Source organism: Triturus cristatus, chromosome 6, assembly GCF_964204655.1.
Source record: "Triturus cristatus chromosome 6, aTriCri1.1, whole genome shotgun sequence".
Lineage (NCBI taxonomy): Eukaryota > Metazoa > Chordata > Amphibia > Caudata > Salamandridae > Triturus > Triturus cristatus.
Window position 1 is genome coordinate 1,837,427,598 of NC_140589.1, and position 13,534 is coordinate 1,837,441,131.

Sequence of the window (13,534 nt, forward strand, 5' to 3'; positions counted from 1 at the left end):
GGTACAGAGTAGAGTGGTTTAGACTGCAGTGACAGAGAGTGAAGTGTCATAGAGGGCAGTGGTGTAGAGAAGAGTGTCAAAGAGCGCAGTGTCATAGTGTAGAGTGCAGTAGCGTGGAGTGGCATATACTACAGTGGTGCAGAGTAGAATAGAATGGCGTAGAGTGCAATGGTGTAGAGCGGCACACAGTGCAGCGGCGTAGAGTGATGAAGAGTGGCATAGAGTGCAGTGGTGTAGAGAAGAGTGGCAAAGAGTGCAGTGTCGTAGTGTGGAGTGCAGTAGCGTGGAGTGGCATATACTACGGTGGTGCAGAGTAGAATAGAATGGCATAGAGTGCAATGGTGTAGAGCGGCACACAGTGCAGTAGCGTAGAGTGATGAAGAGTGGCATAGAATGCAGTGGTGCAGAGTAGATTGGTGAAGAGTGTAGTGGCATAGAGTGCATTGGCATAGAGTAGAGTGTGCAGTGGTACAGAGTAGAGTGATGTAGACTGCAGTGGCAGAGAGTGAAGTGTCATAGAGTGCAGTGGTGTAGAGAAGAGTGGCAAAGAGCGCAGTGTTGTAGTGTAGAGTGCAGTAGCTTGGGCTGGCATATTCTACGGTGGTGCAGAGTAGAATAGAATGGCGTAGAGTGCAATGGTGAAGAGCGGCACACAGTGCAGCAGCGTAGAGTGATAAAGAGTGGCTTAGAGTGTAGTGGTGCAGAGTTGATTGGCGAAGAGTGTGGTGGCATAGAGTGCACTGGATTTTGAGTAGAGTGGTGTGGAGTGCATTTGGTGTAGAGTGCAGTGGTTAAGAGTAAAGTGACGCAGAGTGGAGTGGTGCAGAGTAGAGTGCAGTGGCATCCAGTGGTGCAGAGTAGAGTGCAGTGGTGTAGAGAAGAGTGGCAAAGAGCGCAGTGTCGTAGTGTAGAGTGCAGTAGCTTGGGCTGGAATATACTATAGTGGTGCAGAGTAGAATAAAATGTCGTAGAGTGCAATGGTGTAGAGAGGCACACAGTGCAGCAGCGTAGAGTGATGAAGAGTGGCATAGAGTGTAGTGGTGTAGAGTGCATTGGCATAGAGTAGAGTGTGCAGTGGTACAGAGTAGAGTGGTGTAGACTGCAGTGGCAGAGAGTGAAGTGTCATAGAGTGCAGTGGTGTAGAGAAGAGTGGCAAAGAGTAGTGTAGAGTGCAGTAGCGTGGAGTGGCATATACTACAGTGGTGCAGAGTAGAATAGAATGGCGTAGAGTGCAATGGTGTAGAGCAGCACACAGTGCGGTAGCGTAGAGTGATGAAAAGTCAGCATAGAGTGTAGTGGTGCAGAGTGCATTGGCACAGAGTAGAGTGTGCTGTGGTACAGAGTAGAGTGGTGTAGACTGCAGTGGCAGAGAGTAAAGTGTGATAGAGTGCAGTGGTGTAGAGAAGAGTGGCAAAGAGTGCAGTGTTATAGTGTAGAGTGCAGTAGCGTGGAGTGGCATATACTACACTGGTGCAGAGTAGAATAGAATGGCGTAGAGTGCAATGGTGTAGAGCGGCACACAGTGCGGTAACGTAGAGTGATGAAAAGTCAGCATAGAGTGTAGTGGTGCAGAGTGCATTGGCACAGAGTAGAGTGTGCTGTGGTACAGAGTAGAGTGGTGTAGACTGCAGTGGCAGAGAGTGAAGTGTCATGGAGTGCAGTGGTGTAGAGAAGAGTGGCAAAGAGTGCAGTGTCATAGTGTAGAGTGCAGTAGCGTGGAGTGGCATATACTACAGTGGTGCAGAGTAGAATAGAATGGCGTAGAGTGCAATGGTGTAGAGTGGCACAGAGTGCAGTAGCGTAGAGTGATGAAGAGTGGCAAAGAGTGCAGTGTCGTAGTGTGGAGTGCAGTAGTGTGGAGTGGCATATACTACGGTGGTGCAGAGTAGAATAGAATGTCGTAGAGTGCAATGGTGTAGAGCGGCACACAGTGCAGTAGCGTAGAGTGATGAAGAGTGGCATAGAGTGTAGTGGTGTAGAGTGCAGTGGCGTAGAGTAATGTAGAGTGGCATAGAGTGTAGTGGTGTATAGTGCATTGGCATAGAGTAGAGTGTGCAGTGGTACAGAGTAGAGTGGTGTAGACTGCAGTGGCAGAGAGTGAAGTGTCATGGAGCGCAGTGGTGTAGAGAAGAGTGGCAAAGAGTGCAGTGTCATAGTGTAGAGTGCAGTAGCGTGGAGTGGCATATACTACAGTGGTGCAGAGTATAATAGAATGGCGTAGAGTGCAATGGTGTAGAGTGGCACAGAGTGCAGTAGCGTAGAGTGATGAAGAGTGGCAAAGAGTGCAGTGTCGTAGTGTGGAGTGCAGTAGTGTGGAGTGGCATATACTACGGTGGTGCAGAGTAGAATAGAATGGCGTAGATTGCAATGGTGTATAATGGCACACAGTGCAGTAGTGTAGAGTGATGAAGAGTGGCATAGAGTGTAGTGGTGTAGAGTGCATTGGCATAGAGTAGAGTTTGCAGTGGTACAGAGTAGAGTGGTTTAGACTGCAGTGACAGAGAGTGAAGTGTCATAGAGGGCAGTGGTGTAGAGAAGAGTGTCAAAGAGCGCAGTGTCATAGTGTAGAGTGCCGTAGCGTGGAGTGGCATATACTACAGTGGTGCAGAGTAGAATAGAATGGCGTAGAGTGCAATGGTGTAGAGCGGCACACAGTGCAGCGGCGTAGAGTGATGAAGAGTGGCATAGAGTGCAGTGGTGTAGAGAAGAGTGGCAAAGAGTGCAGTGTCGTAGTGTGAAGTGCAGTAGCGTGGAGTGGCATATACTACGGTGGTGCAGAGTAGAATAGAATGGCATAGAGTGCAATGGTGTAGAGCGGCACACAGTGCAGTAGCGTAGAGTGATGAAGAGTGGCATAGAATGCAGTGGTGCAGAGTAGATTGGTGAAGAGTGTAGTGGCATAGAGTGCATTGGCATAGAGTAGAGTGTGCAGTGGTACAGAGTAGAGTGATGTAGACTGCAGTGGCAGAGAGTGAAGTGTCATAGAGTGCAGTGGTGTAGAGAAGAGTGGCAAAGAGCGCAGTGTTGTAGTGTAGAGTGCAGTAGCTTGGGCTGGCATATTCTACGGTGGTGCAGAGTAGAATAGAATGGCGTAGAGTGCAATGGTGAAGAGCGGCACACAGTGCAGCAGCGTAGAGTGATAAAGAGTGGCATAGAGTGTAGTGGTGCAGAGTAGATTGGCGAAGAGTGTGGTGGCATAGAGTGCACTGGATTTTGAGTAGAGTGGTGTGGAGTGCATTTGGTGTAGAGTGCAGTGGTTAAGAGTAAAGTGACGCAGAGTGGAGTGGTGCAGAGTAGAGTGCAGTGGCATCCAGTGGTGCAGAGTAGAGTGGAGTGGTGTAGAGTGGAGTACGCATGGTGTGGTAGAGAGGTGCCATTACAGACAAAACGTTTTCAATTAAAATGACCATTACATTAGCACAGACATACAGTTTTACTCATAAAAGTATGGAGCGCACAAGCGATAATGTGCGGAAGTGGCATCACCTAGTGTAGTGATTTGTTTTGATCATATTAAAATATTTGTTTCCACCACACTTTGGAATTACAAAACATTGCTTTATTCCTGCTTTCCTAATTCTGATATCTTCTGAAATGCCTACATAGTCCATTACAGACGTTTAAACTCAGAAGAATGCAGTAAATAAGAAATGCCCTTCTGGAGGGATGGACTCAAGCTGGGCAGCCTAAAACAAACAAATAAAATCAGCAAATAGACAGGAAGCGATTGTGAGTTACAAACCTCACAGCAAATGATAAGCAACGGGCAGAGTGCATTCCCAGGGAATTTTTCCGAAGGTCCCTAAATGTCTTTAGCAAACCAGACAGGCTTCTACCTACAGACACAACAGTTCTATATAGCTTTGTTTTATTTTATGTCCAACGCTGCCCTCTAGTGTCTTAAATAAGAAGCACTGCTGAGTGAAGTTAACAGGAAAGAGTTTTTGAAGGAAAAAAACTAAGCAGTTGTTAATACAGACAATTCGACTCAATTTACCGGGTTGTCTTGTCCTGGGAGAGGCGTTCAGTGGGGATCAAGCTGGAAGGGCAGCGCGAAAGAAAAGTCGTTGCTATTGAAAGGTGGAGAATCGGTCTGCTCTTTCACCCCTGTGCTTTCGTCTTGTTTCCGCATAAATTGAGTGTGATGAACAGGCCTGGCTTAAACAAGGTATAAAGGGGCATATTATCAAGAAACAGAGTTAAAATTATCGCCGCTTTAGCGGAAGAAAGATGCAGCTAAAGCGGCTATAATGGGTTTGATAATATGCACTGGAGAATTCCCATAGAAGCCCAAGTTTTTGTGACAACATGGGCTTCTATTGGAATTCTCCAGGGCATATTATCAAGCCCACTATCGCCGTTTTAGCGGCAGTTTTCTGCCGCTAAAGCGGCGATAATTTTAACTCCATGCTTGATAATATGCCCCAAAATATTTCCAAATGTACAGTCTTTGGTTGGCAAAACACTGTAAGGAGCCCCCCTCCCCGGACGGTGGACCAAAAATGCAAACAGTTTACATTTTATTACCAGTTATCTAATAATTCAAGCTAAGCTTGCACGATGCCCAAAAATACTGTATCACTCGTTAAATTTTTCTGAAAAGGGGCTCGCACAAAAACAGCTAAACTATGGCTTGGCTGGGGCCCCAAAATTCTTACGATAACACTGGTTAGAGACATAGCTGCCAAGGTTTCAGATTGCCATAATTTCAATGTGATCCCGAGTGACATTAGAACGAGAACGAGTGACACTTTTCGTGAGCAAAATGAAGCAATGGAGCTGAGGGAGACCTATAAATATCACACATTACAACTATTTGCACAATGAGACACTACTCGCTCCGGTGCACCCCTGCTTCCCTGTGTTGCAGGAGGTGAAATGTCTGGCAGGCATTACTGCACTGTGTGGGGTGGACATCGGTGAAGTTTGAATGGGAGCTTCTGAAGGCAGTGACAGGCCTGTTGGCAGCGCTACTGTGGAAGACATGGATTGAGTGACACTGGGAGACAGTAACACTGCGCACACTCCAACTGAGAGAGACAAGGAGGTGGAAAGACATGGATTGAGTGACGCTGGGACACAGTAACACTGTGCACACTCCAACTGAGAGAGACAAGGAGGTGGAAAGACATGGATTGAGTGACACTGGGACACAGTAACACTGTGCACACTCCAACTGAGAGAGACAAGGAGGTGGAAAGACATGGATTGAGTGACGCTGGGACACAGTAACACTGTGCACACTCCAACTGAGAGAGACAAGGAGGTGAAAAGACAGGGATTGAGTGACACTGGGACACAGACACACTGTGCACACTCCAACCGAGAGAGACAAGGAGGTGGAAAGACATGGATTGAGTGACACTGGGACACAGACACACTGTGCACACTCCAACCGAGAGAGACAAGGAGGTGGAAAGACATGGATTGAGTGACGCTGGGACACAGTAACACTGTGCACACTCCAACTGAGAGAGACAAGGAGGTGGAAAGACATGGATTGAGTGACGCTGGGACACAGTAACACTGTGCACACTCCAACCGAGAGAGACAAGGAGGTGGCAAGACATGGATTGAGTGACGCTGGGACACAGACACACTGTGCACACTCCAACCGAGAGAGACAAGGAGGTGGAAAGACAGGGATTGAGTGACACTGGGACACAGACACACTGTGCACACTCCAACCGAGAGAGACAAGGAGGTGGAAAGACATGGATTGAGTGACACTGGGACACAGACACACTGTGCACACTCCAACCGAGAGAGACAAGGAGGTGGAAAGACATGGATTGAGTGACACTGGGACACAGACACACTGTGCACACTCCAACCGAGAGAGACAAGGAGGTGGAAAGACATGGATTGAGTGACACTGGGACACAGTAACACTGTGCACACTCCAACCGAGAGAGACAAGGAGGTGGAAAGACATGGATTGAGTGACACTGGGACACAGTAACACTGTGCACACTCCAACTGAGAGAGACAAAGAGGTGGAAAGACAGGGATTGAGTGACACTGGGACACAGACACACTGTGCACACTCCAACCGAGAGAGACAAGGAGGTGGAAATAAATGGATTGAGTGACACTGGGACACAGTAACACTGTGCACACTCCAACTGAGAGAGACAAAGAGGTGGAAAGACAGGGATTGAGTGACACTGGGACACAGACACACTGTGCACACTCCAACCGAGAGAGACAAGGAGGTGGAAAGACAGGGATTGAGTGACACTGGGACACAGACACACTGTGCACACTCCAACCGAGAGAGACAAGGAGGTGGAAAGACAGGGATTGAGTGACACTGGGACACAGACACACTGTGCACACTCCAACCGAGAGAGACAAGGAGGTGGAAAGACATGGATTGAGTGACACTGGGACACAGTAACACTGTGCACACTCCAACCGAGAGAGACAAGGAGGTGGAAAGACAGGGATTGAATGACACTGGGACACAGACACACTGTGCACACTCCAACCGAGAGAGACAAGGAGGTGGAAAGACAGGGATTGAGTGACACTGGGACACAGACACACTGTGCACACTCCAACCGAGAGAGACAAGGAGGTGGAAAGACATGGATTGAGTGACACTGGGAACCAGTAACACTGTGCACACTCCAACTGAGAGAGACAAGGAGGTGGAAAGACATGGATTGAGTGACACTGGGACACAGTAACACTGTGCACACTCCAACCGAGAGAGACAAGGAGGTGGAAAGACATGGATTGAGTGACACTAGGACACAGTAACACTGTGCACACTCCAACCGAGAGAGACAAAGAGGTGGAAAGACAGGGATTGAGTGACACTGAGACACAGACACACTGTGCACACTCCAACCGAGAGAGACAAGGAGGTGGAAAGACATGGATTGAGTGACACTGGGACACAGACACACTGTGCACACTCCAACCGAGAGAGACAATGAGGTGGAAAGACATGGATTGAGTGACGCTGGGACACAGTAACACTGTGCACACTCCAACTGAGAGAGACAAGGAGGTGGAAAGACATGGATTGAGTGACGCTGGGACACAGACACACTGTGCACACTCCAACTGAGAGAGACAAAGAGGTGGAAAGACATGGATTGAGTGATACTGGGACACAGTAACACTGCACACACTCCAACTGAGAGAGACAAGGAGGTGGAAAGACATGGCTTGAGTGACGCTGGGACACAGACACACTGTGCACACTCCAACTGAGAGAGACAAGAAGGTGGCAAGACATGGATTGAGTGACGCTGGGACACAGTAACACTGTGCACACTCCAACTGAGAGAGACAAGGAGGTGGCAAGACATGGATTGAGTGACACTGGGACACAGTAACACTGTGCACACTCCAACTGAGAGAGACAAGGAGGTGGAAAGACATGGGTTGAGTGACACTGGGACACAGACACACTGTGCACACTCCAACTGAGAGAGACAAGGAGGTGGAAAGACATGGATTGAGTGACACTGGGTCACAGACACAGAAACAGATGTGTATTTACAGATACCGGGATTTATAGAGATAAACACTGGGGCATAAAGACATGGGTAGACTTCCACTACAAATTAATGTAGACACAGAGTAGAAAAGCACAGGGCACTCACACCAAAACACAGGGAGACATTAATGGGGCATACAGGAATGAGTGAATTGTCACTGACTATTAATTACAAACACAATGCAAAGATAGAAACTGAAACTTTGAGAAAATTAGCGAGACCAAAAACGGGATAAAAGGTTTAGAAAAATAATGTGACCTTGTGGGGTTGTGAAAAGTGACAACATGATGCCAAAATCAACTGCATGGCTATTTATTGCACAGGCCCAGTAACACGTTTTTGAATCATTACGCAGCACTTCCGAGGGTAATGTTTACCCAAAGTCACCTGTTAATTATGCTACAAAAAAGTCACAAAAAAAGACATCGCTTACTTGAGACACAACCAAACACTTCACAAAGTTAGAGAATCGCAAATCTTGTTGTTGAATATTTATATAGCGCAAACTCGACCCGAAGGTATTAGAGCGCTTTACATAGCACCGTATTTACATTACACATTCAGGCACGGGGAGATTAAGTGATTTGCCCAGAATCACAGGATGCGGACGCGACCTCGAGGCTCGAACCCTGGTTTCCCGCACAAGAGGCGGCAGCGCAGCCGACGGACCACATCCTCTACCCTAAATCTTAAAGCAGTCAGATTTATTGCTTACCTGACTGGAAAGCGGACTTAAAACTGTCTGTAGCTACCGGAAATGGTTTAGAGCAGACAGTGGAGCGTCAAATCAGCATCCCTTGCTATCTTACACTACCTCTGCCCTGTCTCGACCCCTCCTCGGGCCCGACTTTGCCCATTACTCTGAGGCCTGCCTGGTCTGTACTACCTGTCATGGTGCAGCACTGCACCCAGTCCCTCCATGCGCCTCCTGGGACAGATTCTCTGCCGCATTGGGGTTTCTAGTTTTAGACTCTTGGCCATAACTAACCCGTGGCAATGGCTGGGCTCAGCACTGGCCCCCCACCAATGAGCGAGGAGAGGGATGGCTACCATGATGGACTGCTACTCCGGGATGCATATGAAAAAGACCTCCTGTCCCAGGCCTTGTGACTGCAGAACTGGGCAGTGGCCTTAGGTGCACCTCAGACAGCTGTCCAGGCTGACGGGGCAGGAAGGGGAGGCTAACGGCGCAATGGGGTTCAATGAGAAGCGGACAGCTTTATTTCCGGTTTCTACCAAGATAGGAACCCATAATGTAACAGCACAGCGCCAGCAGGAGCGGCTGCCCGCGCTCTTTAAAACTTTAAATTGTGCATTGCTTGTGCACCGCAGGTCACGTGACTATCTCTCGTCTGGGCAGAAGCCATTGCGCAAAATCAGACTGACTCTTGTGATGTCAGTGCTGAATGCCGTGGTGTGACATTGTAGACAAACCTAGCTCAGCCGAGTCAGACGCCCAGCCCCAAGCAGCAGGTCGCACGCTACCACTAGCTTGCTAATTCGGTAACACAGTGGTGCTAAATGCTAATTAGAGTGCTCCGCTTGAGAGTTGAGGAGGCACTTTAAATGCGTGACATCGCATTTCAGTGCGGTGATGCGGACCACCACACTGAAATGTGTTAGTCTAACACCTGATGTGTGACACTTGGCAGGGCTGTAGAGAGAGGCACAGCCAGAGGTGAGCAGAGAGAGGGAAATACGTGTAGTTTGAGAAATAGAGGCGATGGGCCCTTGGAAGATGGGAGCCTTAGGCCCTGCCCATTCTTTAAACATCTCTGGTTTAGGGGTTTCACCAAATCTTAAAATCAGCACAGTGCTAAGCAAAGTTCAGTAAGAAGCTATTTGGACTAATGTGTAGGAGAGTAGGGTCTGCAATCCTATGATCACCCAGATTTTTTTGCTTTTGCTTCATTGGTTTACGACTTTCCCCGGCTGTGGGCCTGCCAATCAGACCCACAGCCTAGCTGTTCTCTCTCGAAATTAACACACATGTACATTAGGTGCATCCACTAATTGGAACTGGGCCGCCTTGTCAGTCCCTGTCTCAGCATACCACAGGTATCCAGGGCATCGGTGTACCCAGGGCCTACCAGGGGCTGAAGCATGTATTATGCCACCCCTGGAATGGCCGCCCAAATCTGACACAACTGGCTGCACGACAGCTGGGGCCACGTGGTGTAATCACCCGTTGCTGTAGGTGTAGTATTCCTACACCTAAACCCTAAAATGGACACATGGATTCCTATCAGTCACTCCTATAGCAGGCCTTATCAATCCTGAAGGCAGAGTGCAGGGAATCATGTGGGACGGTGCTCTGGCGCGAGCTGAGCCCGTCGACGGCTTGCGGAACCAAGTCCTAATAGCCGTTCCATGGTGACGCGGGCCAACTACTTTTAATGCAATTGCTAACTTTGGCCTCACCTCACCTATACATGTCGAGTAAGGTGTCATACGAATGGGAATACGAACCCCTCGCCAGTCCTGGTGACGGGGTTAGCATTCCCCCCTTTTAGAGGGACACGACATGGAAGTAACCTTGAACCCCGGTTAAAGTTGACTCAAGCCTCAGCATCACAAAATGGATGCTGCCACCAGACACAAGTCTGACCTCCTGCTGCTGGGGGACCTTCCAGCAAGGGGAGCTTGGACAAAGGGTTTCCTGTCGAGGGCGGTGTTAGCACCGTCCCAGACAGGGTTTGTGTATCCCAGGTAGGCAGGGCTGAAAGGAAGGTGATTGCAAGTGGCACCCCGGTGCTCACTGTGCATAGCCCGGCTCAAACCAGTTCCGGGGGCACACCAGCCCCTGAGCTGGCGCGAAGCCGGACAAAGGATAGGGGTGTAACCACCCCCCTCCTGGCTCCACCCATAGGTAGAACCTAGTCACGGGCCAGCCCCTTTTCTTAGAATAAAGGTAGGAGCGAGTCCCCTTCCCAAATTGGATAATCAGATAATCGGATAACTCCGAATCACGAACCACTTTCCACGAAAGGAACTCTTGACTATTTCTGAAGACTCTCCCTTGTGGCTAAGGAGTAGCCACCCTGCACCAGCAGGCACCACCTAAGCGCTTGCGGTTTGCTGTAAGTCTCTCCTACGGATCAAGACTGCCCAGCTCGACGAGACCCGAGTTCCCTGCCATCTCTGACCTTTTACCTACCTCATCAGCCCAGCTGAGAGTCGTAGGTGTGACGAGACCTGCGGGACCGGCTATCTTCAGAACCTGCACGACGCTTATCTAGCACGCCCACCGAGGGACCCTCGAGTGAGTGCACCTAGGGTTTGAGAAGCCCTAAACCCTGAGCAGCTCCAGCATCGAAGTCTGTCTCCCCAGCATCCACGAGATCTGCGTGGGGGCCCTTCCGCTCCTTGCTGTTCACCGCGTTGTCCGACCACTTGCCGACCGGCTTGTGGCCCTCTTCACGACGCACCACGTTTTGTTTCATCACTAGTCTGGTTGCTCCAGACTGGCTCTTGCTCCCCTTCAACAGAGGAGTACCACGGACCCTCCTGGTCCACTCCCGACGCCATCTTGACTCCCCCGCTTGGGTTGCCACTGCCAAGATCCGCTGCCCCTTCCTGGGCCCAGCATCATCGACAGCAGACACCTTCGTGGGACAGCTCGCCCTCCATCCTGGTCGCCGCTGCGCCTCCTGGTCCGAGGAACAGCCGAGTCCGACGTCACCCACTCACCTGGTCGAGGTGACTTCAGCCGGTACCCTCCTGGTACCCACACGATCGCTGGCTAGCGGTTGAGAACTGAGTCCCCTCTGCTTTCAGGTTTCCTTCATCACCGATCCAGGCTTGGATCGCTCTGAACATCGTCACTGGTCGCCTGCCAGCAACTTCTTCTTTCAGGCTCCTGAGACTACACGAGGACTCCCGACATCTTGCCGAACTTCACGCAGCCGCAGCCTCCGGGCTAGGTAACTCGAGCATCTCGGTGCTCCATCGCAGGTTCGCTCTACAAGTGTCCAGTTCCTTTTTCGTTTAGTCCCACTGATCGGATCACTCCGGAATCAGTACCTCCAGACTCTAACCATTCGCATTGCACTGTTAGTGTAGATGGTTTCTCGTGCCCCTCGGGCATTTGTGTAAATTGTGCAACTGAAGTATTTTCCTAAGAGTTTTGTAGTGTGCTTAGCTCCCTGACTCATAAAGAGCCAGGGTAGTCTTGTTATAAATAAATATCCTTTTATTTTTCATAACAACTTGTGTGGTGTCCTTTCACTTGGTGTTCAAGGGGTATATGTGATGGTAAACAGCTGGCTTAACACGCCCTCTAGAGTTTAGCCTAAGACTGCTCGTATCCACGCTACTAGGATAGCTGGTCTAAAAGGTTGACTTACAACCAATCATCAATAAGGGTCGTTTGGAATGATACACAGTGATCACTAGAATAGTGAGCACTACATATCAGGCCAACTTCTCACATTGGTGGCAGCGGTGGGATTTGAGCTTGCTGTTGTTTTACCACACACGTATCCTAAGAATATCGCAGTGAAAGATCACATAAGTACCCAGGTACATATAACTTAACTTAGAATACTCCGAGTTCTACTGAACCGGCTGTTGTAGTGTAACAGGGCTTAGCACACCCTGACTACAACTCTTAGCAAGGGATCAGTAGGTAAACCCATAGTGTAGGTAGGTGCAACACTTACACCTCACTAGAAAAGCATGTCGATCCACGGAGAGTCTTCGCAGACTCCCTTAGTGGTCAGTGACCCTCCACAGGTCGTGTCACGATATGCAACTCTTAGCTTCAAGGAGATGCGACAACTGTGTGCCTCCAGGAAGCTAAACCAGGGTTCTAACCCTACCATCGCAATTCTGATAGGTCTCTTAGAGGCGTACGATGCTAGGAGGTCCTCTAACACAGGTCCCCCCAGTGCAGATGGGAACATGCCGCCCTTAGAGGGAACCCTCGGTGACCCAGACCTCGACCTCCACACAGAGGAGGAGGACGAGGACGAGTTATCGGGAGACGAGGCAGACAAAGGTCCAGTGGTAGTCGGCAGGCTTACAAGGACCAACTTAAGCAGGCATGAGAATGGAACTGGGGGAGCCCCGGGCCCACGCTCAAGCAGGCTTAACCTTGGGAACGGACGAGCTAGGTCTCTCTCCAGAGGCTCTGGCAGATCGGTTCATACACATGTCTCTCAGGCATCTTCTCAGAGAGGAATGACTTCCCCTCAGAGGAGGGAGCATGAAGCGAAGATGCGGGAAGTCAATCTGAGGATCGAGCGGGAAGAACTTGCCCTCGCCAAAGAAAGACTTGCCTTGGCCCGAGAGCAGAAATTAAGTGGGTTAGATCCCACTGGTGGCAGCATTCTCAATAGAGAGAAAGACAGGGGTATAGACACTAGACACCTGAGTAAAATAGTGCCCCCCTTTAAACAAGGGGACGACATCCACAAGTGGATAACTGCCTTGGAGAGGGCCTGCACTGTCCAGTGCATCCCCCCAAGTCAGTGGGCAGCTATACTGTGGCTTTCCTTTGAAGGCAAAGGAAGGGACAAGCTCCTCACTACAAGAGCTGAGGATGCTAACAACTACCAAGTCCTGAAGAACACACTGATTGATGGGTTCGGCTTAACCACGGAACAGTACCGGGTGTTGTTCCGGGACACCCAGAAAATTCAGTCTCAGGGTTGGGCTGACTTTGTCGATTGTGCCACTAAGGCTTTGGAAGGCTGGTTGCTGGGTAGCAAGGTTACTGATTACACAGGATTGTACAATCTTATCATGCGAGAACAGATTTTAAACAACTGTCAGAACCAATTGTTGCATCAGCACCTTGTCGACTCGGATCTGACCTCTCCCCAAGAATTGGGAAAGAAGGCAGACAGATGGGTCAGAACAAGGGTCAAGCAGAACCAGAATCAGAACCAGGGTGGTCAGAAGAAAGCAGACCAAAAGGGTAACAAGAACGAACAAAATGACCAGAAGTCTTCGACAGGTCCCCAACAAACCAAAGAGGGTGGGGGTCAGGCTTCACAGAAGAAGAAGACTCAAGAAGG

General features: G+C 49.7%; 1 protein-coding gene across 1 annotated transcript in view; it reads left to right on the forward strand.

Annotated features, from left to right (window-relative positions):
- Positions 1–13,534, forward strand: part of LOC146822149 (exostosin-1-like) — a 266,363-nt gene that overhangs the window by 153,317 nt on the left and 99,512 nt on the right. The gene's annotated exons all lie outside the window — the stretch shown is intronic.